Source organism: Mesoplodon mirus (assembly GCF_964341445.2).
Source record: "Mesoplodon mirus genome assembly, chromosome: 2".
Lineage (NCBI taxonomy): Eukaryota > Metazoa > Chordata > Mammalia > Artiodactyla > Ziphiidae > Mesoplodon > Mesoplodon mirus.
In genome coordinates, this window is record NC_138977.1 from 98,163,474 (window position 1) to 98,189,619 (window position 26,146).

The 26,146-nt window shown below is 35.1% G+C and overlaps 1 pseudogene across 1 annotated transcript; it reads left to right on the forward strand.

Moving 5' to 3' along the window:
* Positions 1-2,147: 2,147 nt before the first annotated feature.
* On the forward strand, positions 2,148-2,302 carry LOC309812450 (large ribosomal subunit protein eL39-like; annotated as a pseudogene). The gene has a single exon. The product of its transcript is annotated as a large ribosomal subunit protein eL39-like (transcript).
* The last annotated feature ends 23,844 nt before the right edge of the window (positions 2,303-26,146 follow it).

Sequence of the window (26,146 nt, forward strand, 5' to 3'; positions counted from 1 at the left end):
CAGAAACATAGATCAATGGAACAGTATAGAAAGCCCAGAGATAAACTCACACACATATGGTCACCTTATCTTTCATAAAAGAGGCCAGAATATACAATGGAGAAAAGACAGTCTCTTCAGTAAATGGTGCTGGGAAAACTGGACAGCTACATGTAAAAGAATGAAATTAGAAAACTCTGTAACACCATACAGAAAAATAAACTCAAAATGGATTAAACAACTAAATGTAAGGCCAGACACTATAAAACTCTTAGAGGAAAACAGGCAGAACACTCTATGACATAAATCACAGCAAGACCCTTTTTGACCCACCTCCTAGAGTAATGGAAATAAAAACAAAAATAAACAAATGGGACCTAGTGAAGCTTAAAAGCTTTTGCACAGCAAAGGAAACCATAAAATAGACAAAAAGACAGCTCTCAGAATTGGAGAAAATATTTGCAAAAGAAGCAACTGACAAAGGATTAATCTCCAAATACAGAAGAAGCTCATGCAGCCCAATATCAAAAGAACAAACAATCCAATCCAAAAATGGGCAGAAGACCTAAATAGACATTTCTCCAAAGAAGATATACAGACTGCCTACAAACACATGAAAAGATGCTCAACATCACTAATCATTAGAGAAATCCAAATCAAAAGTTCAATGAGGTATCACCTCACACCAGTCAGAATGGCCATGATCAAAAAATCTACAAAAAGTAAATGCTGGAGAGGGTGTGGAGAATATGGTACCCTCTTGCATTGTTGGTGGGAATGTAAATTGATATAGCCATTATGGAGAACAGTATGGAAGTTCCTTAGAAAACTAAAAATAGAACTACCATATGACCCAGCAATCCCACTACTGGGCATATACCCTGAGAAAACCATAATTCAAAAATAGTCATGTACCCCAATGTTCATTGCAGCTCTATTTACAATAGCCAGGACATGGAAGCAACCTAAGTGTCCATCAACAGATGAATGGATAAAGAAGATGTGGCACATATATACAATGGAATATTACTCAGCCATTAAAAAATGAAATTGAGTTATTTGTAGTGAGGTGGGTGTACATAGAGACTGTCATACAGAGTGAAGTACGTCAGAAGGAGAAAAACAAATACCGTATGCTAACACATTTATATGGTATCTGAAAAAAAAATGGTTCTGATGAACCTAAAGGAAGGATGGAAATAAAGACACAGACATAGAGAATGGAATTGAGGACCCAGGGAGGGGAAAGGGTAAGCTGAGTTGAAGTGAGAGAGTGGCATGGACATATATACACTTCCACATGTAAAATAGATAGCTAGTGGGAAGCAGCTGTATAGCACAGGGAGATCAGTTTGGTGCTTGGCGACCACCTAGAGGGGTGGGATAAGGAGGGTGGTAGGGAGATGCAATACAGAGGGGATATGGGGATATATATATGTATATATTTGATTCACTTTGTTATACAGCAGAAACCAACACAACACTGTGAAACAATTATACTCCAATAAAGATGTTTAAAAAATAAAAAATAAATAAAAGTACACCAAATTATATATGAGCTAAATTGTTGAAGAATACATTTGTTAAACAAATATTATTTTGGTCTAGTGCTCTATGCAATGTGATTTGCTTTATTTGATTTCTATAAGCCATCGCAGGACTCTCTCCCACCCGAACCAATTGCACTAAAACTGTCTGTTCCACCCTTCCCTAAATTTTAGAGAATGGTAAATTTCCTGAGAAATTATGGACAGTTAGTAAACTAAAGTGAAATTAAAAGAAGATATGATTCATTTTTCCTGCTAGTGAAATTGCACCTTTTCTGATGACTCCTTATTAGTGGTTACTGCTGCTGTTGGGTGACCTTGGAAATGATAAAACATGTACATGGAATGATGTGAATTCAAAGACAATTCTGTCACCTGACACTTTTCTGGGTTACAGCTCCCTGAATGTCTTTTGGGAAACTACCCCACTTCCTTTCACACAATTTAGGTGTGATAGTCAAACTCCCTTGGCCAAGGACTGGCATATGACCTAAACCAAACCAATCAGGTTCTCTCTCCTCAGTGTTTGTGTCTTGAGCAGAATGACATGAGTTAAAAAATAGTTGAAGTTGCCACTTTTTTCTTCCATCTAGGTGTGTGTGGTTGACACCATTCTTCACTATGTCTTCTCTGAAGACTTTCAGGATAAAGAGATTACTGGACAAGAAACAAAAGCAGAATAATCCCATTCCTCAATGGATTCAGATGAAAACTAGTAATAAAATCACTACAGTGACAAAAGGAGATGCTGGGGAAGAACCAAGTTGTGTCTGTAAGGAACTGCACATAAGATGGCCCACATATTTATGCTGTATCAAGGTCGCTAGCATCTTACCATAACAAGCTGAAAATGTCACCACTATCTGGGACAGTTGGACATGTTTTACTGGGAAAATAATTGTTTTTCTCTTTATTTCTATGTTTCTGTACAAGTAGGTTGGCTCAGTAATATGCGAGACCTTTTGTTTGGGGAAAAAAAAATAAACAATTGAAGCTACTACAAAGGAATAGACCAGAGGAGATGTTTCTGATACTTTTCTCTCCTTTCCAAAGTTTGGTTGTTTAGATTTTTCTGTCAATTTTGTGAGCTTCTCTGTGTCTTTTCAACAAACTACTCATTTACTTAAGTTAGATCAGTCAATTTCAACTATTAGCAACCAAAGAGCCTTAGTGATGCACATGTGTACAAAGAACATTTTTAGTGTCAGAAAATTCAGATCTTTTTCCAAGTTTTTCAATTTGTGTTCAAAAAATTCAAACATGACAGAAAAAAATGATTAAATTCTTTTTGTGGCTAAATAATAAATAATATTCCATCATATATGTATACCACATTCTGTTTATCCATAAATTAGTTGATAAACGTTTGGGTTGTTTCAAGTTTTTGACTGTTATGAATAATGCTGGTATGACTATCTGTATTCAAGTTTTTGTGTGGACCTGTTTTCAATTCTCTTGAAAGGAGTAGAATGGTTGTGTCATATGGTAAGTCTATGTTTAATTTTTTGAGGAACCACCAAACTGTCTTCCAAAGTGGCTCTCAGGTCAATTTGAGTGGACAAATCAGTCTCTGAAAATGATGCTTGCAAAGGAGTTACTGGCATGTCAAGTTATCCGTGATTTATCTGACCCTAAAGGATTCCCAGATGACAGCTGTAGGGCTGCTAGAGTATCTGGGTAACTTTTCTGCATCTGTCAGGAGGTACCTTACTAATGAGAGAATGTTATACTCTGTGATTGATCAAGTTCTCAAAAACAATTTTCTATTCTTCCTGTTATTGATAGTTCTGAACATTGATATCTTTTACTCCCCATGGAGTCAAAAAGCACCTAAGTGTATGTGATTGCAAGTAGAAAACTAGGGGACAGAAGTCAGGTATTGGCAGTTTATCCACTTTCATTTGTACGTAGACTGTTAATATAAATGTAAGATGTAAAGCATTAATGCAAGTCAAAATGTTTCCATGAAGAAGTTTCAGCAGTTCAATTTTACAATTATAAATAAATCTACTAAACCTTAGACAATGCCAGCATTTGGATTTTTTTAAAACAAGTAAATTTTTTATTGGTAGCAACTAAATGGTGTTTATAGCATTCTTATCATACAGTAGATTCCATCCATTCACTATAGTTTTCTAACTGAGTTGTCTTACATGCAAGTATATGTTTTTAATGTTGTCCACCTTCTGTGTTGTTCCTATAAATTTGCTAATATATTAAACTATAAAAAAGATATGAGACAATATGATTATACCTCATAATTATTTTATAAGTTTTAATGCTATGCATTTAGGTAACCAGAAATTTGGATTACAAATAATTATATAGTTCATTTACATTTTTTAAATAGACAATTTTACTGAATGACATTCAATATTCTCTCTAACTTTAAGAGACAACAACTCTGGTATAACTTCTAGCATAACTTCAAGTACAAGGAGAAAAGTCCTCTAAACATTTTATTGTTAGATATTTTTACATATATGTCACATCTAAATAAACTATAAATTCCTTAGCTGTGGAGGCTACAAAGCCAAGAAGTAATATAATGAAGAAAGCACAGATTTGGGAAGATGGCTCCAGAATCTGAATTCAGAGTGTGTTTCTTACCAACTCAATAAATCTGGTCACAGCTCAAACTCTCTGATTCTCAGGTTACTCAATGATATAAGGTATGATACCTCCCTCAAATAATTATTGGGAAATTAAATAATATATTATGTATAAAAGTCATCTTTCATAATACTCAGAAAATGTCTGTCCTTTCCTTTTTACTTTTTGTGAACCTAAGACCTTAGGGCAGTTCCTTTCATGGTAAATACTCAACACAAAATATGTTGAGGATGATATGGTATTCCTTTATACATTTTATAAACTAGTATATCATCACTAGTTTTTTAGTAATTATTTTCTAATATGCCCCAAAGGTATGATAAATAGTTGCTCTATTTTATATATATATATATATATATATATATATATATGTATATTATATATATATATATATTATACACACACACACACACACACACACACACATGATTAAAGTCAATGATTCGCTGCTGAAAATATACCGCTTGGGGGGAAGGAAAAGATATTCATTTCCCTGACAAAACATACAATAAAAATCTGATGGTCATTAGTGTTGGACCCCTAATATTTTTTTTTATTCCCCTCATGAGAACATGTACTTCTTCCCTCCTGGAAGTTAAATATGGCCATGTTTCACACTCTATAATCAAAAGTGGTGTGAATCACTCCCAGGCAGAAGCTTAAAGAGCCCCAGAGCAGTTCTGCATGCATTCTTTCACTCTGTCCCGACTGCAGTGTTTTGGAGAGCACTGGTTCCTGTGTTACTTATGCCACCTTAGGGGATGTTTGGCAAGGTCTGGAGACATTTTTTGGTTGGCATGACTGTGGAGGGTGTTACCTGCATCTAGTGAGTAGAAGCCAGGTCTGCATTAAATATTCTACAGTGCACTGGACAACCTCTACCCTTCCCATCCTGAGACAACAAAACTTTTGCCAGCCCAAACTGTCAATAGTACCACCGCTAAGAAACTCTAGCTTGGAGTAAGGAAGATTTGATGGTGGTTCCTAACTGTCCAGAAATGGACAAGAAGTATGAGCAAGAAATAAACCTTAGCTATTTCAGACCACTAAAAGTTTCAGATTGTGTGTTATCAGAGCACAGCCTAACTTTTCCTGACACGTTTATTTTGCAACTTGAGTGAAATTAGAACACAATGGGCTTTCCCAAATAATGTTTAAATAATTTGGTTCTGATATTTCTGGATTTAATATCGTTTGAATACATGACTGCTGGGATTAAAATTGAGGTTGAAATTTGTTTAAAATGGAAAAAAAATTATCAATTCAGATTTCAAGACAGTTTAGCTTGATTTTAGAGGGAAATGATTGTTCATGAGAAGCATCTGGTTTTAATGCCTAATGTCCTTGCTCTAAGAAACCCAACAATCCAGTCAAATGCTTGAGGGAAAAAAGAGATTATGAAATTTGCTTTTAAAAATAAAACTGCAGGTTACAAGTTTATTGAAAAAAGTGAACTTCATATCACTTTTAGTTAAATAGTTTAATAATTCCTACTACTTTGTCATGAAATATTTTGATGCACATATTGAAGTAATCACAAAAAGGCTGTTTTGATTTATATTTTTAGGGAAGAAAAAGATGGAGAAAATAAGAAAAAACAAAAGTTATAAAGATGAGTTTTTTTCTATAAGAAGTAGTTCTTTTGACAAAAAGTATTACTTGTGAGACAGATATAAAACATGCAATTTTAATTTGTTTTCAGTCACATATTTCCTCTCCTCAAGACATTTGATTTACTTTTTCATTTTATTACTTTCAAAAGTTAATATAGTCACATAGTACAAATAATTAAAATGTATAAAAAGATAAACAGTGAAAAGTTTCCTTCCCAGGTTGCCTACCACCTATGTCCACTTAGTTGTGTGGCATAGGACTACTCATGAATGACACCACCTGTGGACATGTTTTCATACTATATCCAATCTCATTATGCTAACCACATTCACAGTAACCCTGTTATTAATTTCATATGATTATGCATATATTCATTCTCTTATATTTTATATATTCATATTATATTAATATGCATATATAATATGCCTATTCATATGTAATATATGCATATAAATATAGAACAAATGTAAATTAAAGTTTTTTCTTCCCTTTTTACTATTTTTCTTACACTAAGCATATCTGTTGGCTAGAACATAATCTCCATGTCCATCCACAATAAAAAACTCTCAAAAAAAGATCAGATTGTCCTACATGCTTTAGGGAAATAAGTTGCTACCCAAAGGCTCCCATTTTCAAGTCTGCCATTCCTAGCAATATCCCTTGAGTTTTGCTTCCACAACTTATCCTATTGACATTGTTATCACACATACTTCATATTCCCTCTGTTTTTCATCTGATGATCTAATGCCTAATAATGTGTCAATGATTGATAAATGCTTTGAGCGTTACCCCTCAGAGAGAAATGTATACTGTGATTTTTTTTTTATTCTCACAAATACATTATATGAAGTTAAGTTTTAAAATGTTTAAAACATACATTAAGCTTGGCAACTTTCATTTAAAAGAGATTTGAAAAATACTGTGTTGGTTGATATTGGGATCATAGTATTTAAATCTCCCCTTCTAGATATCAATGAAAATGACCTTCAAAATATGGAAATAGTGGAAATAGGCATTAACCTTGGAAATGAAAAATATACCATCCATACACTAAGATGGTCAAGATATTTCTGAATTATATAATGCAGATAGGCTCAGATTAGGAGCCATAGAGGACCAACTGATCATCCACACTTTTGTAAGAGCTGTGCACACAGAAAATATATAAAGGCCTTCAGACTACAGCAAATAAGAAAGCTTCTGCATAACAAAAGAAACAATCAGCAAAATGAAAACGCAACCTACAGAACAGGAGAAAATACTTGCTAATCACATAGAGGGGTTAATATCCAACATATATAAGGAAATCATACAACTCAATAACAAAAAAAGCAATTAAATTAAAATACAGACAAATGACTTGAACAGACATTTTTCCAAAGACAACATACATATGGCCAACAAGTACATGAAAAGGTGCTCAACATCATTAATCATCAGGGAAATACAAATCAAAACCCCAATGAGATACCACCTCACAATTGTTAGAATGGCTATTATCCAAAAGACAAGAGATAACAAGTATTAGTGAGAATGTGGAGAAAAGGAAACCCTTGTGCACTGTTAATAGATATAAATTGGTGCAGCAACTGTGGAAGACAGTATGAAGATTCCTCAAAAAATTAAAAATAGAACTACTGTATCATCCAGGAATTCCATTTCTGTGTATATATCCAAAGGAAATAAAATCACTTTCTTGAAGAGATACCTGAATTCCCACATTCATTGCTGTATAGCTCACAACAGCCAAGACATGGAAACAATCTAATTGTCCATCAATGAATGGATAAAGGAAATGTGATATATAGATCACATTTATACACACACACATACACACACACACACAGGAATATTATTCAGTCATGAAAAAAAAGAAAATCCTGCCATTTGCAACAACATGGATGGACTTTGAGGGCATTACGTTAAGTGAAATCAGTCAGAGAGAGCAAGACAAGTGCTGCATGTTCTCACTTATATGTGGAATCTAATAAAGCCAAACTCAGAAACAGGGAGTAGAATGGTGGTTGCTGGGAGTTGAGGGTGGGGAAAATGGGGAAAAAGTTAATCAAAGGGAAAAAACTGCAGCTATAAGATGAATAAGTTCTGGGGATCTAATGTACAGCATGGTGACTATAATTAACAACACTGTATTATATACTTCAAAGTTGTTAAGAGAATAAATCTTAAATGTTAAGACCACAAAAAAAAGGTAATTGTTTGAGGGTATGAAAATGTAAACTAACCTTATTATGGTAATCAGTTCATAATACATATATATATCAAATCATCCCACTGCATACTTTAAATCTACATGTCATATGTCAATAGTATCTCAATAAAGCTGGGAAAAAAAGGCCCTGACAAAAATACAACAATAGGCTACCATTTTACTGAAAGCAATGAAATGATATACAAGGAAGAAGAAAGAGTCTAACCTAAAGAATAAGTTTTTAAAGTCTTTCTCTATGTATTAGATTTCCTACAAGAAATCATGTTGTCAGAAAAAAATATTTATTTTTCATTTTTGGAAGATAAAAATGTGCTATAGAAAGTTAGAAAATTATGAGTGAAAAAATATTTCACTTTCCTCCTTAATAATGATTTTTTTTTTGTCTGTTCAACAGACATACACACTTTATCTCCAAAATCACACATCTCAAAACAAATAAAATGTGACCTCATGAGGTCAATGAGATTTTTTCTCCAGGTAATTTGAGAAATTACCTGGAGAAAATTGGAGCTGAGACATTTGATGACAATTTCTGAATTAAATTTTTCAGTGCTTAATGGTTTAGCTTGCTCTTCCATTTCCTAAATTAGCCCATGAACCTTCCAATGAGTCCTTTTTTTGCTCATTGGATTTATGGTTTCAGTTCTTAAAACAACAAATAAATGTCATTGAATTTTTATATATCAAAATCAAAACATAGCCTTGATATTAGAGCAAGTAATCATGAGAAAATGAAAACAATATGAGATCTGTAAAAAAATGCAGCAACATGAAAATCATGGGGTCAAAATTTCAAATATGATGTAGGCATTGAAAAACAACTTTATAACTGAAGAAAATCTATTTTGTAAAAAGGAAGATCATTAGAATTCTCCCAGAATTCTGAGGGTAATAAAGCAATAAAAATAAATAATTTTTATGGACAAAATGCTTGTTTCCCCCTCCCTCAATTCATATGTTAAAGTCCTAACACCCAGTATGGCTGTATTTGGAGATGAGGCTTCTAAGGAAGTAACTAATGTTAAATAGGGTCATAAGGGTGGTGTCCTGATCCCTTAGGATTAGTGTCCTTATAAGAAGAGAAATAAGAGAACATTTTTTATCTCTTTCCCTGCACCCATGCACCAAGGAAAGACCATGTGAAGACATAGTTAGGAGGCTGCCATTTGCAAGACAAGAAGAGAGTCCTAACCAGCAACTAAATTTGCTAGCCTCCAAAACTGTGAGAATATAAAGTTCTGTTTTTTAAGCTACCCAGCCTGTGGCATTTTGTTATGTAAGCCTAGGCAGACTCATAAACATAATGAAATAAAAAGAAACTAGACCCAGGAAATTTAATCTACAGGGAAAAATGAAGCTTAAAGAATTCATGATAGTATAAAGCAAACAGATCCAAAATAATAATTAAAGAAATAACAGAAACATTCTTAAGCTGAAAATGAACATTAGCTTCAATATTTAAAGGGTTCACCAAGTACCAAGAAAAAATCAGTGTATACATATACAAAAATAAATATTTTAATGAATAAAGAACATTTATGCAAATATCAAGAGGAAAAAACTTACCTACAAAAATATAAAAAATAAAACTGCATTCAAGTGTCTACTATACAGTAATAAATGACAATAAGAATGGATTCATGTCTGCAGTATTTTGAAAAAAAAATTATTGGTACTTAAGAATGCTATCTCATAATTCCTAACATTTTTGTAGGGCAATGTACTAAACAAATTGGGCTATATATTACAACTAAACACCTCAACATATTAATGGATTTACACAATCAAGATTTATTTCTCACTCTTGTCACAATTCACCTTGGCTTGAGGAAGGAGCCCACCCTCTCTGTTCCATGTAATCATTCAGGGCCACAAGTTCCTTCCATGCATAGCCCAGAAGAGACATATCATTCCCTCACACTCCATGGACCAGAACTAGTGGCATGGCCAGGGCTCAATGTAAGGGACTGGAAAATATATCTAGCTGCATGCTCAGGTAAAGGAAACACATTTGACAAACATCTAACCAGCACTATCCAATAGAACTTTCTGTAATAATGGAAATGCTCTACTGCATTGTCTAATAAGGTAGGCACTAGACATATGTGTTATTTAGCCCTTGAAATGTGACTAGGATGACAGAGAAAATGAATATTTAATTTTATTTATTAGTGTTAATAAATTTAAATGTAAATAGCCACTTATGAGTGATGGCTTTCATACTGGAGAATGCAGACCACCTGCACAGGACAATAGGATATATGTTCAAAGATGTTCATTGGGCATTATTGGTAATAGTAAAAATCTGGAGACAAGACAAATATCAACTAATTTGGGAAGTTGTGATATAATCCCCTCAGCAAATGGTTAAAATATTATCTGTTGAATATGAGTGCTTAGGTTCTGGACCTGTGGAGATAAGAAATTTAGGAACTTGGTAGGAAATATCAGAGTATCAAAACAGGTTGGCTCTTCTAAAACTTAGTGAGGCAATGCAAAAGTACCATGCTTTGGTCTAAGGCAGTAGTTCTCAAACTGTGTTCTTGAACCAGAAGCATTAGCATCAACTGGGAACTTGTTAGAAAAGGAAATTCTTCAGCCCCACCTGAGACCTCCTGAATCAGAAATTCTGGGGTTGGGGCACAGCAATCTCTGTTCAATCAGCTCTCCTGGTGATATTGCCACATGCTAAATTTTGAGAACCACTGATCTAAGGCAAAAGTTCTCAATACTAGTTGCTCATTACAATTATCAAGGGAACTTTTAAAAATAAGGTTGCCATGGTTCCATCCTCAGAGACTTTTATTTAATTGTTATGTGGTAGGGCCAAGTATTTTTAAAAGCTCTCTGGGTGATTCAAATATACAAACAGAATTGAGAACTAAAACTGAGGTGACCCAAACTGAAAGCAGTAAACAAAAGAGAATGCAGTTTTAGCACAAACAACGTTTTCTGCCTGTGGTCCACAACACAAATGTGCTGAAGGTCTGTTATGACTTTATGGGGGTGTTTTTTGTTGTTGTTGTTGTTTTGGGGGGGGTTGTTGTTGTTTGTTGTTGTGTTGAGGGTTTTTCTTTTGTTTTATATTTAGGTATTTTTAAATTGGAGTGTAGTTGATTTACAATGTTGTGTTAGTTTCTGCTGTATAGCAAAGTAAGTTAGTTATACATACACATATATCCACTCTTTTTTACATTCTATTCCCATTACAGAGTACAGAGTACAGAGTATTGAATAGAGTTCCCAGTGCTATTCAGTAGGTTCTTATTAGTTATCTACTCTATATATAGTGGTGTGTATATGTTAATCCCAATCTCCCATTTTATCCCTCCCCCACCTTTTCCCTGGTAACCAAAAGATTGTTTTCCACATCTGTGACTCAACTTCTGTTTTGTAAACAGGTTCATTTGTACCATTTCTTTAGATTCCACAAACAAGCAATATCATAGGATATTTTTCTTTCTGTGCCTGACTTACTTCACTCAGCATGACAATCTCTAGGTCCATCCATGTTGCTGCAAATGGCATTATCTTGTTCTTTTTATGGCTGAATAATATTCCATTATATATATGTGCCACATCTTCTTTATCCATTCATGTGTCGATGGACATTTATGTTGCTTCCGTGTCCTGGCTATTGTAAATAGTGCTGCAATGAACATTGGGGTGTATGTATCCTTTTGAATTATGGTTTTCTCCAGATATATGTCCAAGAGTGGGATTGCTGTATCATATGGTAGCTCTATTTTTAGATTTTTAAGGAATCTCCATGCTGTTCTCCATAGTTTCTGTACCAATTTACACTCCCACCAACAGTGTAGGAGGGTTCCCTTTTCGCCACACCTTCTACAGCATTTATTGCTTTTAGATTTTTTTTGATGATGGCCATTCTTACCAGTGTGAGGTGATATCTCATTGTAGTTTTGATTTGCATTTCTCTAATGATTAGTGATGTTGAGCATCTTTTCATGTGCCTTTGGCCAACTGTATGCCTTCTTTGGAGAAATGTCTGTTTAGATCTTCTGCCCATTTTTTGATTGGGTCATTTGTTTTTTTTGATATTGAGCTGCATGAGCTGTTTGTATATTTTGGAGATTAATCCCTTGTCAGTCACTTTGTTTGCAAATATTTTCTCCCATTCTGTGAGTTTTCTTTACATTTTATTAATGGTTTCCTTTGCTGTGCAAAAGTTTTTAAGTTTAATTAGGTCCCATTTGTTTACTTTTGCTTTTTATTTTCATTACTCTTGGAGGTGGAACAAAAAAGATCTTGCTGCAATTTATGTCAGAGAGTGTTCTGCCTATATTTTCCTCTAAGAGTTTATAATATCTGGTCTTACATTTATGTCTTTAATCCATTTTGAGTTTATTTTTGTGTACAGTGTTAGAAAGTGTTCTAATTTCATTCATTTACATGTAACTGTCCAGTTTTCCCAGCACCACTTATTGAGAACCTGTCTTTTCTCCATTGTATATTCTTGCTTCCTTTGTCATACATTAGGTGACCATAGGTGCGTGGGTTTATTTCTGGACCTTCTATCCTGTTCCATTGATCTATACTTCTGCTTTTGTGCCAGTACCATATTGTTTTGATGACTGTAGCTTTGTAGCACAGTCTGAAGTCAGGGAGCCTGATTCCTCCAGCTCCCTTTTCCTTTCGCAAGGTTGCCTTGGCTATTTGGGGTCTTTTGTGTTTCCATATAAATTATAAAATGTTTTGCTTTAATTCTGTGAAAATTGCTATTGGTAATTTGCTAGGGATTGCATTGACTGTGTAGACTACTTTGGGTAGTATAGTCATTTTGACAACATTGATTCTTCTAATCCAAGAACATGGTATATCTGCCCATCCGTTTGCATCATCTTTGATTTGGATAATTATAATAGTGTGATTCGATTCTCTGCACCATTTCATGTAAGCAAGGATGAGGGACTAGCAATCCAAATAGAAGTGAGGACTGGGCCCTTGTTAGTTCCAAGAAAGTGAGAAAGTCTAAAGAGTTCAGGCCCAGCCAGCTGCTCAAGCATCCTGACAGACTCCCAGAGGCATCCAAGGATGTTGCTCCCTTTGACTCCACTCGCAATCCAGTGTTGCTCACTGCTCTGAGGAAGAAACTGGAGCCTGAGCAGGGTGAAGTGTCATGAGAGTGGTCCCATGCACAAAAAGAATTTGAGCCAAACTGCCTCAAATTCTGGCTCTGCCTCTTATTAACTGTGCAACTTGTGAAAATGAGGGAATTCTTTTATGCCTCACTTTTTATTCTCTAAATTGGGATAATACTATTTTACCTACCCCATAGGGCTGCTAAGAAGAATGAATGAATGAATGAATGCATTGTTCAGACACTTAAAACAGTGCTTGACACCTATTGTTAGACTTAAAAATAAGATTAAAAACAGAGCTCATGTCAGCTTGTTGCTAAGAAACAAAAAGTCGTTCAGTATTAAATGATCATTAGTTAGGCATTGGTTACTAGCTATAAAAATAATTATACATACATTATATATGATATATAATTATATATATATTTTTTAACATATTACAGTAATAATATATATAATTATATGTGTGCATATGTATGGATAGTTTCTAGACACTATTGTAAAAAATAGCAATGAACAAAAGAGAAAATGCCTTATAATGAGAGAAGACCACATTCTAGCATTTTAATAGGGTGACAGAAAATGCACAAATAATATATAATATCATATAAATATAAACACTATGAAGAAAAATAAAACATAAGAAATAGGAAATGACATTTGAGAAGGAACTTGAAAGAAATGAGGAAAGTCATGTTCATACTTGGGGTCAGAAGAACAGAGCCTGAGGGAAGAGCAATACAAAAGCCCTGGGGAATTACAAGCTTGAAGTGTTCAATGAACAGCAAAAAATCAGTGTGGTTAGAATGGACTGAATGAGGTGGAACTCATTAGAGAATGAGGTTTCAGAATTGGTCATGGCCAAGACATATAAAGCCTTGCAGGGTACAGTCAAGGTTTCAAATTTATTTTTAAACCATGAGAAGACAGAATTGTTTGAGCAAGGAAGTTTCCCTGATCTGATATACAACTTCAAAATCAAATCAACTCTAGCTGACATGTAGCAATCTTAAATACTAGGTCAGGAGTAGAGGTGGCATGCGAGTTATGAACCTTTTGCACGTGAAGTTTGTCACCCAGGAAAGAGATTATACTGGCTTGAACCAGGATAATGGCAGTGGAAGTGGTGACAATCAGTAAGATCTGAATAAATTTGGGTTTGTGGATATGATTTATGTGACTGTTTGGTCTAAGAAAATGGGTGAATCATAGGGCCACATACTAAGACTGAGAAGACCCTTCAGTTTGGCCTTGTTAAATTTGAACTTTCCCTGTGGAGGCTCCAAGAAGAAATTGGAAATGCAAATCTGATGCTCAAGGGAAACATGGGGGCTAAAGATATTAACTGGGCTTCACAAGTGTCTTTAAATACATGAGGCCACCTAGGAAGTGAGAGTAGATGGAGAAAAAAAAATCAAATTGCCTGGCATCCAACAAATTATGTAAGTGAAGTATTTGCCACCCAGGCCTGGCTATAAGAAACCTATGACTATTTAATCACTGAAGCAATTCAGGATTTCCTAAACTCATGTAAATAGGAAAAGAACTTCCAAGGTGGTATTGCCCACAGATGGAAATCCTCCCAATATCCCTTTAAAAAGTGATCATGGAGGACATTGGGCGAGGGAGGCTCCAACCATCCTCACTTATAGGAAATATGGGCGCTCTCTCATGGAACTCACTCTTCAGCCAAGGGGAAAAATAATTTAAAGACCATTGGCTAGTAGAATAAAATCTGTATCCTAGAGCTCTGATCATTGCATGTTGCTTTCCATTTTCCCTGTTTCTTAAACGGAGTTCTTATCATGTTTGTCTTGTTTTTATGCATATGTGGAGGTGGTTTTATTTATATTTTAGCCTATAAATGGCCAGATCACCAAGTGGTACATCCAGAACTGATTGAGAGAACTAAACGTAATCCAGAGGTTTTAAATTCAGCAACTGAACAAGATTTCAGGTGGTGCTCTGATAGAAGAGAATAAATGTGTTTTCAGTTACACATGAACTAATTGTCTTATCTTAGCATGGTCATTGAAGAAAGTTTAAGTATTGGTAAAACGGTGAAGATGTGTCTATCAAAGATGAAATGTAGTGAATATTTTTATTTTGCCTCTTTAGGAACTTCTCCTTCCTCCCCTCCCCCAACCTTTTCTTTTGGGAACCACTCCTTCAATTCAAAGAGATTCAATAACACATCGTCCAGGTTTAAGAGGTAGGCATTTGATCCAGGTCTAGAGTCCTATTGTCAATTCACTTGTCCACAGTGATTGGTCCAAGGCTGTAATATGATCTAATATAGCCCAAACAGATTCCTGCCCTGAATTTTTTGTTTAAAGCAAGAGTAAATGATCCTTCCACTTCAGGTTGTAGAGTCTGAAGGATGTGAATTGGTAGCAACTGGGAGACATTGTCTCATTTCATACGTGAAGAAGCTGTCTGATGTAAGAACAAATGAAACCAAGCAGAGGCAATCGCATATGAGAACAAGTTGGAGAGAACACCAACAGTGTCAGGCCTCCAATTCTGGAGCCTGACACCCCCAGATCTGTTCTCAATCCTGAAGTTCTTTCTTTGGTTCTATGACCTTAGAATTTTAACACCTGATTGCAGGGACTTCAGGGGTGAGATACATTACAGAGACAGGATGTCACCTTGATTTGGAATATAAATACCTTGATTTTATACTAAACTGTTTTTTTCCAACTAGTAGCCCCAATACTGGTGGGTTGCATGAGGTTAAACAATGTGCTACCAAAATTATTTATTGGTCATTTAAGTTTGAAAAATAGTTAAAGTTTAAACAAAGAAACAATATTTGTTTTCCTGTAACATTTCTCAGTGCTTCTAATTGCATTGTAATTCTTTGCTGTGGTATAGAGTAACCACAGTGCCACCTCTTCAAAGAAAACCATATCATTTATTAACATCTCCACCGAACAAAGTTTGGGAAATACTGGACTAGTCTTATGTTGTAGATAGGGAAAATTGTTCTTAGGAATCTTATTCTTGTCTTATTTGTTCTGATTTAAAGTCTTAGAAAAAAAAGAAGAATGTGGCCAGAAGGAAAATACCATTTTTCCCCTGTGCAGAAAGTCCCAGATAAAGATAAAAGCCAGTTCAGCTTCAATATCCAAAATCCAGGTTGTTAAATTGAATCACAGAGAAGAAAAGCCCTAGGCCAAACAAACAAATCTTTAGTGATGGAGCCATAGTAACTTTGACAGGCAAATCTGGGAGTATTTATGAATAAAAGAAATTTTCTAGTTTCAAAAATGACTGATATGGCTCCATTCAGCCATCTATGTGTCCTAACTGATAGACATGAACTCTCTGATAAATAGAAGTTTATTCAAGCTGTTTTAGGTGTTAAGGATCTCCTGTTTGCTAGAGAGTTATGAAATGATAATGATTTTTTGGAGAATTGTGATATCTTTAGCTTCTAGATTAATCCTGAAATATAGAGGAAACATTTTCAGTTCAAAGATAGGCTAAAAAGAGATTAAATCCTCTGCTCTCAACTGTTAGGTTTAGTGCTAGCCTGAAAGCATGAAGGTAGATGAACAGCCTTGAAAATCCTTGTAATCAGTCTTCTAAGATAAAATGCGCTGGGTATTTTGCTAGTGATTGATATTCAAGACATTTCTTTATTTTACTTCAGCTCTACCCAGTTTTTGAAAGTGATAAGTAGATTTTGAGAAGGAGAGAAAAAAATGAGATGTACACTTTAGAACTTATAATTGAAGGAATTGAATTTGCTCTAAGATTCCAACTAATAAAATCCATACAAAACAAATGACAGTAGCTTTGGTGGAAATAAATCTAGAAATTATCTGTTTATATATGACTATAGGAACATAAACAAACTGAAGCCAGTTTCACCTTAGAATATCTAGGGAAGTTGGATTGCAATTTCCAAGTTCAAAAAGTGGAAGTCAAATAAAATATTTAGAAAAATATTTAATTGAGACAAAGATAATAGCAGAAGATAGGAAAATTATGCCAAATAAGGCTCAAGTTTAGTGTTTAAAATTACTATGCAGGTAAATAACAAATTTGGGTAAATATCACTCATCAGGGTTCACCATAGCCCAGAAAAATAAACCTCAAAATCATGTACTCTATTAGACCCGAGAGATTAAATCCTCTGCTCTCAACTGTTAGGTTTAGTTCTAGCCTGAAAGCATGAAGATAGAAGAACAGCCTTGAAAATCCTTGTAATCAGCCCATGCATAATAAGCCATCTTTGGACTACCACAGTAACTTCCCACAGTAAGCAAGAGATGGAGTAATTTGAATAGAAGATAAAAAGAAAGGAATGCCTGTTTTCTATGGTAATGTAGCCCATTTCCCAGTCTACTCTGGCCCAGGGTATAAAACGGAGACATATTAGCAGTAAATCTTACTTATTCTTGTTCTGACCTACAGTTTCTCCTATTCTTGACAGAATCTTTTCCAGTTGTATTGAGAATGCCTCAACAACTGTCTTCATGTGCACATGAACAATTCCACTCAGTACCATGTGAGAGGAACATTCTTCATTCTTATGTTATTTGTTTGGGTTTGCCTCCAGTCATGACTAGGGTCAATAACTACCTCCCTGCTGAAAGGCAGGAAGACACTTCACCACTCTTTTAAGTTGTGCTCCACAGAAGCAGAGCCTGAGTTGACGATTCTTCTTTGAGTGTTATTTTGGCAGAGTGCTTTTATAATATAAGAAACGAAATGCATGAAGCAGGATAGAGCAGGAGGAAAAGCTAAGCAAGGATGTGTCTCAGCTAGGGACTAGCTTCTTTCTGATCCCATAGTGAAGTTCTGAAGTTTAAATTGCACCACAGATGTAGCCCAACCTTAAGGCAATAAGCCGTCCTTTTGAACACCCATGTCCCATAGTCACTGGCCAAGGTCTACTTACAAGAGGTAGGGGGGAGGTGTTTTTTGTTTGGCCAATAATAATTCTTGGGAGAAAGGGGGAGCTATGGGTTATTATTAACCAACATTCAGAACAGCAGGAAGAAGAGTGTATGAGACGGCAAAGGAATGAGGGTGAGGCACAAATAACACCCATTCCTTACATGGCATTGTTGCCATTTTGAGTGCATGCTCCTGCCTCTGCTATATCACCACTTCCACAAGGTACTGTCCCATCTGTGAAACCTCAACCTCTTCCTCAGGATCCACCTCACCCAAACACTATTGGCTTCTCACTATATACCATCACTTTTTAAGGTATAACTGATTCTTCTGAACAAGTACTGCTGTTCCCCGCTGCCAATAGTATTGATATATGGGAGACCTAGAGAAACCACAGCTCTATCATCTTTGGCTACACAGGAGAGAATGTCTCTTCCCTTTTTGGGTCACACTTTCTTAGAGAAGAATTTAATATGGCCATGATCCCCACATTTGTATTATTTCCTCAGAGCTCTTTTGAATTAGGACTTAGACATGAGTTCATGTAAGGTAGGATGGAGATTAACACAGACATCATGTTCTGCTCAGAATCATTCCTCCTATTTGAGAACTGAGGCTGAATTTCCTTATTTCTTAGGAGGTGTTCTTTCCTAGAAGTATTCTCTGTCTCTTACACAAATAGATTTCTGGAAGCCCCACCTGCCCAATCTATCTGTCTGAGATTTCCAGATGTATCTGAATCCAAAGAGGGAATATTCTTAGACTTAAGCCAAAACAGTAGAGACAAAAATTTGGTAGATAATTATATATACTTCAATATCTGTAAGTCTAATTGTTTCAGCTTCCTCCCCAAGTCTGGTCAGAGACCCGGTGAAGGCTGAGTTTACACCCTGAACCTTCATGAATTCTCCAAGGTAAGTCCATCCCATGAGGCCTTCCTAGAGACTACAATCAAGGTTTCTCCTCAGTGTACCCCAGCCCCAGTAATGTCTCATTTCCCTCCTAATACAAATACATTTCTTACTCTCCTTATTTTTTTCTTTTCATTCTATTCACATGAACTATGTTTTTATCATTTTGTCTGACTTTATAACAGATGCAGATTATAAACAGCAGCAATGATTCAGAAGCTCCTGAAAACAAAATCTAAAGGTTGTAAAACATGCTGCATATGCTTTGTAAACATTTTCATTTCATAATTGTGCCTATGAAGATCTTAAGTGTTTGAATCATGCTTATGTTTGATAGGATTCAATAGGCTCAAAATTGGATTTTCGTTCTGCTTTTCAAATGTTAGGTCTGCCATTGCCTTATCTTTTATATATATATAATCTTTAATAAATATTAAAGCAATAAAGTAAATCAAGTAATAAATACAAATACTCCTGGAAAAGAGACATAATTTACTTTTTTATGGCTCTAAGTATAAGACTTCCAGTAATTTGTATTCAAATGCACAAATAGTATACTTTGGTAAGCAACAAAGAAGTATATTTTTTCCTGTTAAATCTTTGGTTTTTAACTTCATGACATATAGTATTCTTGTGATTGAAAAAATGATTAAATCTATAAAAAGGTAAGAAAATATGCTTAAATAATTTGGACTCACATTTCATTTCTCAACAATTCATTTAAAAAGATGAGAATGTGTCTTTCTATAGAAGAATGTCATGAATATTGCTGTCTGCAAATAGATAAGAGGGCTCATGCTATTTTAGCATTTGTTTGAAGTCAGGAAACCTGAATTCTATTTACAGCTCTGATTGACATTTTCAGCTAAAACCAAACATTTCACTGATTCTTCCTGGAGTTTCTATATCTGTACTATCAAATAATAATTACTGTGCTTAATTAAAAGGGTAACAGAATGTTCTTGAAGTAAGTTTGGTACTTTAGCAATGAACAAAGTATTTCTAGAGACCCTGTAGCATTGTGGTATTGAGCATACTTTCCATATCAGACTGCCTAAGTTCAAATGACAGCAATACCAGTACAACTTTGAGTGAATTATTCATCATTTTTTGGCCTCAATTTCTTCACTTATAAAATAGGGATGATAATAGTAGTCGTCATATAGGGTGATTATGAGGATGCAAGCTATCAATATCTATAAAGCTCTTAGAAGAGTAGCTGACACATAGTAAATGGTATGTTTGTTAACAAATTACTATTCAGGTAACTATCGCAAAATTTAATATTGTTTAATTTGTATACATGTTGGGAGAGGGAGTCTAAGATAATAAAGAAAGAAATCACCATCATTTAAAATAATACATAAAAAGACATTCAGCAAAAGCAGAAACAAAACAAAAAATGTTTTTTTGTCAGCTGCTAAGCCATCAAGTATAGTGTTCTTATCTTTGTAGTGGAAAGAATGGTGTACCCAAAGTTTGTGACTTGCCTTAGATTTTAAAAAGATGGTTGAAATGATGAAAATCAAATCTATATACCTTGTTTCTCAGGTTAGCATTGATTTAACTTTAAAAACACCATAGGATTCTCAAAACTTCTTAAATAATTTCAAAACAGATAACAGAAAAATTCAGAATTTTAGAGATGGAAGAGTCTGAAATTTCATTGGCAGCAGCGTATAGAGTTTAAGGTTAATTTTCCTGCCTCCCTAGTACCTAGGTATGTCAATGTGACTAAGTTCTGACAATTAATATCTAAGCATCAGTGGTACGTGAGACTTCTAAAATTCCTGCTTAACGATCCTTTTTGCTATTTCCTACTTCTGTAATGGAGATGTGATGGTGGGAGCTCCAACAGCCAACTTTGCCTATGAGGCCACCTTGGGAATGGAGCAAACAGAACATTAGATGGAGACCGGGGACCTTATGGCTGTAGAACCACCAAATTAGCCTTGAAAATCATCTACCTTATGTCTTTAATTTTGAGAGAGAAATAAAATTGTACATTATTTAAATCTAGTGTTAAATGAAGCCTACTCCCACAGAAAGGACAAAAACTGCTTTGCCTCTTTACTAAGATCTGAGACCCATGTTGCAAGGAGAATATAGACAAAGAAATATGAAATAAAGCAGGCATTATCCCAGTACTTTGGTCCGAAAAAATATACCTTAGTAAAAGGAAGTTTCGTGGTGATTAGTTCAAGTTACCCAAATTCTCAGCACTGGAATTCAGGGCAATATCAAATTAGAAAAATTTTGTTTTTATTCCCTTTCTTCCTGGGAATGAGCAGCAGGATTTGATATCTCTGGCTCCTAATCCATAAGGTCATTTAACATCCTTGATGCCTCTTTTTCTCTCAGTAAACCCAGAGTCTCACCAGGACTCCTCACCTAAGGCTGATTAGAGCTCTCGTACCTAATGGTCAGGGAGAATCTCTGAAGATGCTCACACACTAAAGACACTGCAACCCCTCTAATCATGATAATTGATCAAAAATATTCCCTGAAGGAACCCTCCTATACGGTTGGTGGGAATATAAATTGGTACAACCAATATGGAGAACAGTATGGAGGTTCCTTAAAAAACTAAAAATAGAACTATCTTATGATCCAGCAATCCCACTCCTGGGTATATATCTAGAGAAAACCATGGTTCAAAAGGATACATGCACCCCGTTTTTCTTAGCAGCACTATTTACAATAGTCAAGACATGGAAGCAACCTAAATGTCTATCGACAGATGAATGGTTAAAGAAGATGTGGTACACATATACAATGAATATTACTCAGCCATTAAAAACAATGAAATAATGCCATCTGCAACAACATGGATGGACCTAGAGATTATCATACTAAGTGAAGTAAGTCAGACAGAGAAAGACAAATATAATATGATATCACTTACATGTGGAATCTAAAAAAATGATACAAATGAACTTATTTACAAAACAGAAACAGACTCACAGACTTCGAAAACAAACTTATGGTTACCAAAGGGGAAAGGTGGGGAGGGAGATCAATTGGGAGTTTGGGATTAACATATACTCACTACTATATGTAAAGTAGATAATCAACAAGGACCTACTGTATAGCACAGGGAACTCTACTCAATATTCTGTAACAACCTACAGGGGAAAATAATCTGAAAAAGAATGGATATATGTATATGTATAACTGAATCATTTTGCTGAACACCTGAAACTAATACAACATTGTAAATCAACTCCAATACAAAATAAATACTCCAATATAAAATAAAAATTAAATTAAAAATTTTTAATTACTTCTTGAAGATGACAATCTGTTATCAGAAAAGATGCTATTTTTTAAATATATAGTTAGAGTGAAGCTTTAAATAGTTTGGAGTTGAGCAAAAAGATTGAGGGTATTTGTCTAATTTTATTTTCTCTTTATATCATGCATAATAATTTGCCACCTAATATACTAGCAATGGAGAGATATCAAAGAGCCAGTGATTATAACAAGGAGTAGTTCTTTATTCAATAACCAGAACTTTGCTATTTTCTCCACTAAACAATATTCACCTTGAGTATGTGTTCCAGATAATTAATTTCCAAAACCTTGTATGGGAATTATAGGTCTAATCAAAATGAATAACAGTATTAGGTGAGAATATCTGAAACAGATATAGCTTTCACATTCTCTAAACACATTGATTTTTAAAATGTTGCCAATATTGAAGATGCATTTGCAGTACAGTTGGTCAATTCTTTATCAGAAACAGTATTTCTTAAAATTTTATTTAGCAGTAACTATGGGATTCAGAAAATCTATCAATGTATGGATCTTCTGTCAAACAAAAGACTGTTTTGTTTTTGTTTTTTTCCTCGAGAAAGAAGTGGTGGAAGCTGGAGAAATAATGTGACTTCAAAGACATGAAAACAATCATGCTTGATAGAGACTGCTTTATTCATAGACAGCATGAGACTGAATTAACCACCCCATGTTCATAACCCAGTTGGTTATATAAGTACTCAATAGACTTAAAATGATATAGAAGTAACCCATCCTGAGAAATAATCCGTAAAAGGGTGGGTCAAATATTGGGAGAAACTCAAAGTCTAATACAAGTGACCAAGAGATTGTCTCAAGGGAGGATAACTAAACTCATTTGCATGTCTAAAGCTGAGAGAAGAATGTGTTAACCCTAGGGAGATGGACTGCATAGCTTTTAGAAAGGTCAGCCCAAAGAAAGAAAAGTTGACATAATTATGCAGTGTTTCACAGGGAAAATGGAACCTAGATTTGATAAGAAAAAAGTTTATCCTAGGCATTAAAGTACATGCTCAAAAAAAAAGTTTTCATCCTATTTTATTTAAAACTCAAAGCCCGGGCTTCCCTGGTGGCGCAGTGGTTGAGAGTCCGCCTGCCGATGCAGGGGACACGGGTTCATGCCCCAGTCCGGGAAGATCCCACTTGCCGCGGAGCGGCTGGGCCCGTGAGCCATGGCCGCTGAGCCTGCGCGTCCGGAGCCTGTGCTCCGCAACAGGAGAGGCCACAACAGTGAGAGGCCCGCGTACCGCAAAAAAACAAACAAAAAAACAAACAAAAAAAAAAACTCAAAGCCCAAAGAACTAGCAAGCTAATATTAGTAAAAGAAAAAAGTGGGTGGGAGAAATACAGCCTTTAATTTAATTTTATCCAAAGAGCACACTACTACTTTGAACCACCATGGCTGAGAGAGCCATCAACATTAAAGGAAACTAAGGGCAAAAATAATGACTAGAAATTAAAAAAAAAAAAAAAAAGATGTTTAGCAGGCAGGGAGTGAGAAGAACTGTCTAACCACTAAAAACAGTAACTGAAGGTAGAATGTAGTATATTTTCAAAACAATTTTATCAGCGTCTGTCTTTACCAAATCCCATTACTATAACTGGCCTGGATGGAGGGGAGAGATGTAATTCAAAGGATTATGAATGGAGTGTCTTATACATAAGAACATTTTCTCACCCTCAAGCATATTGGGTCCAAATTCATGTATTAGAGTATTAGAATCTGAGAGAGCAAGAACACATTCCATAAACTCTGGGGAATGTATTGAGGATAAGGTCTCACCATAGCCAGGGTGGAATTTCCCTCATGCCTCTCATGGAAATATATCATTTTTACTTTAGCAGCTTCTCATGTATTCTGATAGTGAGAAGGTGTATAAGTACTGTAATCTTCAGATCTCATCATAATTTTCTTAAATATCATATTAATTGATTGATTAATGTTTACTTATGAGTTTAGGTAGCATGGGATCCACACTAATTGGAAGTCACTGATGGGCAGAGACTGAGTCTCACTCAATCTTCGGTTGTTAGCTATGGTAGGCAGCATAGTAGCTGGAATATGTGAACATATTATTTTATACAGCAAAAGGGACTTCACAGATACGAGTATCCTGAATTAAGGAGGTGGGTCCAATCTGATTGCACGAGTCCTTAAAAATGGAGAACATTTCCTGGATCAGAAAGGTGAGATAGAAGAAGGAGGAGATATTTGAAGAGAGGGACTCAATCCACAATAGGTGGCTTTGAAGTTGGAGGAAGGAAGAGCTAAGAATGTAGGAGGGCTCTAGACACTAAGAATGGCCCTCAGTGGACAGCCAGCAAAATAAATGGGAATTTCAGACCTATAAGTGCAAGGAACTGCTTTCTGCCAACAACTGGGATTAGCAAGGGAATGTTTTCCCCAAGAGCCTCCAGTAAGGAAGGCAAGCCTCCCAACACCTTGATTTTAGCCTAGTGAGACCAATGTCAGGCTTCTGGACTACAGAACTATATGAAAATAAACCCATGTTGCTTGAAACCTCTAAGTCTGCTGTAATCTGCTATGATAGCAATGGAAAACTAATACACCAGCATTTAACTTTTTGTCTGACATACCAGAGGCATACAATACAAAACATAAATAAATATGAATCATTCTCTCATTCAAAATATAAGAAAATCTACTCAAGTCCCTTTATCTCCTAAACTTAATCAATATTCACTAAAGTGTGTTCTTCAGAACACCAGAGCTAACAGATATTTTGTGGTGTTGGGCAAGGTTATGAAATATACTGACAGAGAGAAAATTCCCATTTGATGATTTATAGTTTACACTAGCATGGTAAAGACTAAAAAAAATCCTATGAAAATCAACTATTCAATTTTGTGTTTCTCAAACTTATTTGACCTCAGAAGTTTTTCTTTTCCCCCCATGTTACATTTTTTAAAATATCCTCTAGAATAAAATAAGGAACTATCATCTTAAGCAAAATATTGTCATTTGCCTGGTTTGAGTCTCCTTTCTTTATACTACAGGAAAAGGAAGAAACATTCTTAGTAGAAAGAATAATAAAACAATCAACATATTTAGCAACTAGGACCAGAAAGGACCATATGGTTACTAATAATGCCAAAAGGATAAGGTTCAACAAGAGTAGACTGTAACATGACCGGTCCATTTGTTCTTTTAAGAATATCAAACCGGGCTTCCCTGGTGGCGCAGTGGTTGGGAGTCTGCCTGCCGACGCAGCGAACACGGGTTTGTGACCCGGTCCAGGAAGATCCCACACGCCACGGAGCGGCTGGGCCCGTGAGCCGTGGCAGCTGAGACTGCGTGTCCAGAGCCTGTGCTCCACAGCGGGAGAGGCCACAACAGTGAGAGGCCGGCGTACCGCAAAAAAAAAAAAAAAAAAAAAAAAAAAAAAAGAATATCAAACCACAAACTCATTTATCTTTAACGTTTTTTGGGTGAGAATTTTCTGTTTCTTTTTTTATATGTGTGTAGAAATACTGTTACAAATCAATAAATTAAGCATTTACAAGAATCTATGTCTTTGATCTTATGATAATCTTTTGTCATTACAGTGTCTAATTTTAAAAGGTTGAGAATTTTATACCACCTCAAAAATGATAATACTTAAACAAAAGCAAAAGAAAATATTTTTATATTTTTCCTATTTCCATCTCTTCCAAGATGTCTGAGGATTTCTATTAGAAGAGTTAAATGAAACAGACTTAAAATCTTAAACTATTCTTAACAATTGAAACTTCAGTTCACTTTTACTCTAACATTCATTCAATAATGGGGTTTAACTTAAACTAAATGAAATAGTAAATCAATCTGGTCTATCCATTATACTATTAAATGCTATTTTTAATTTATCAAATAATTTGAAGCATAATGACTCAAACTGGAAATCATAAAAATAAAATTTAGTCTATCATAGGATGTGCATTTTTATA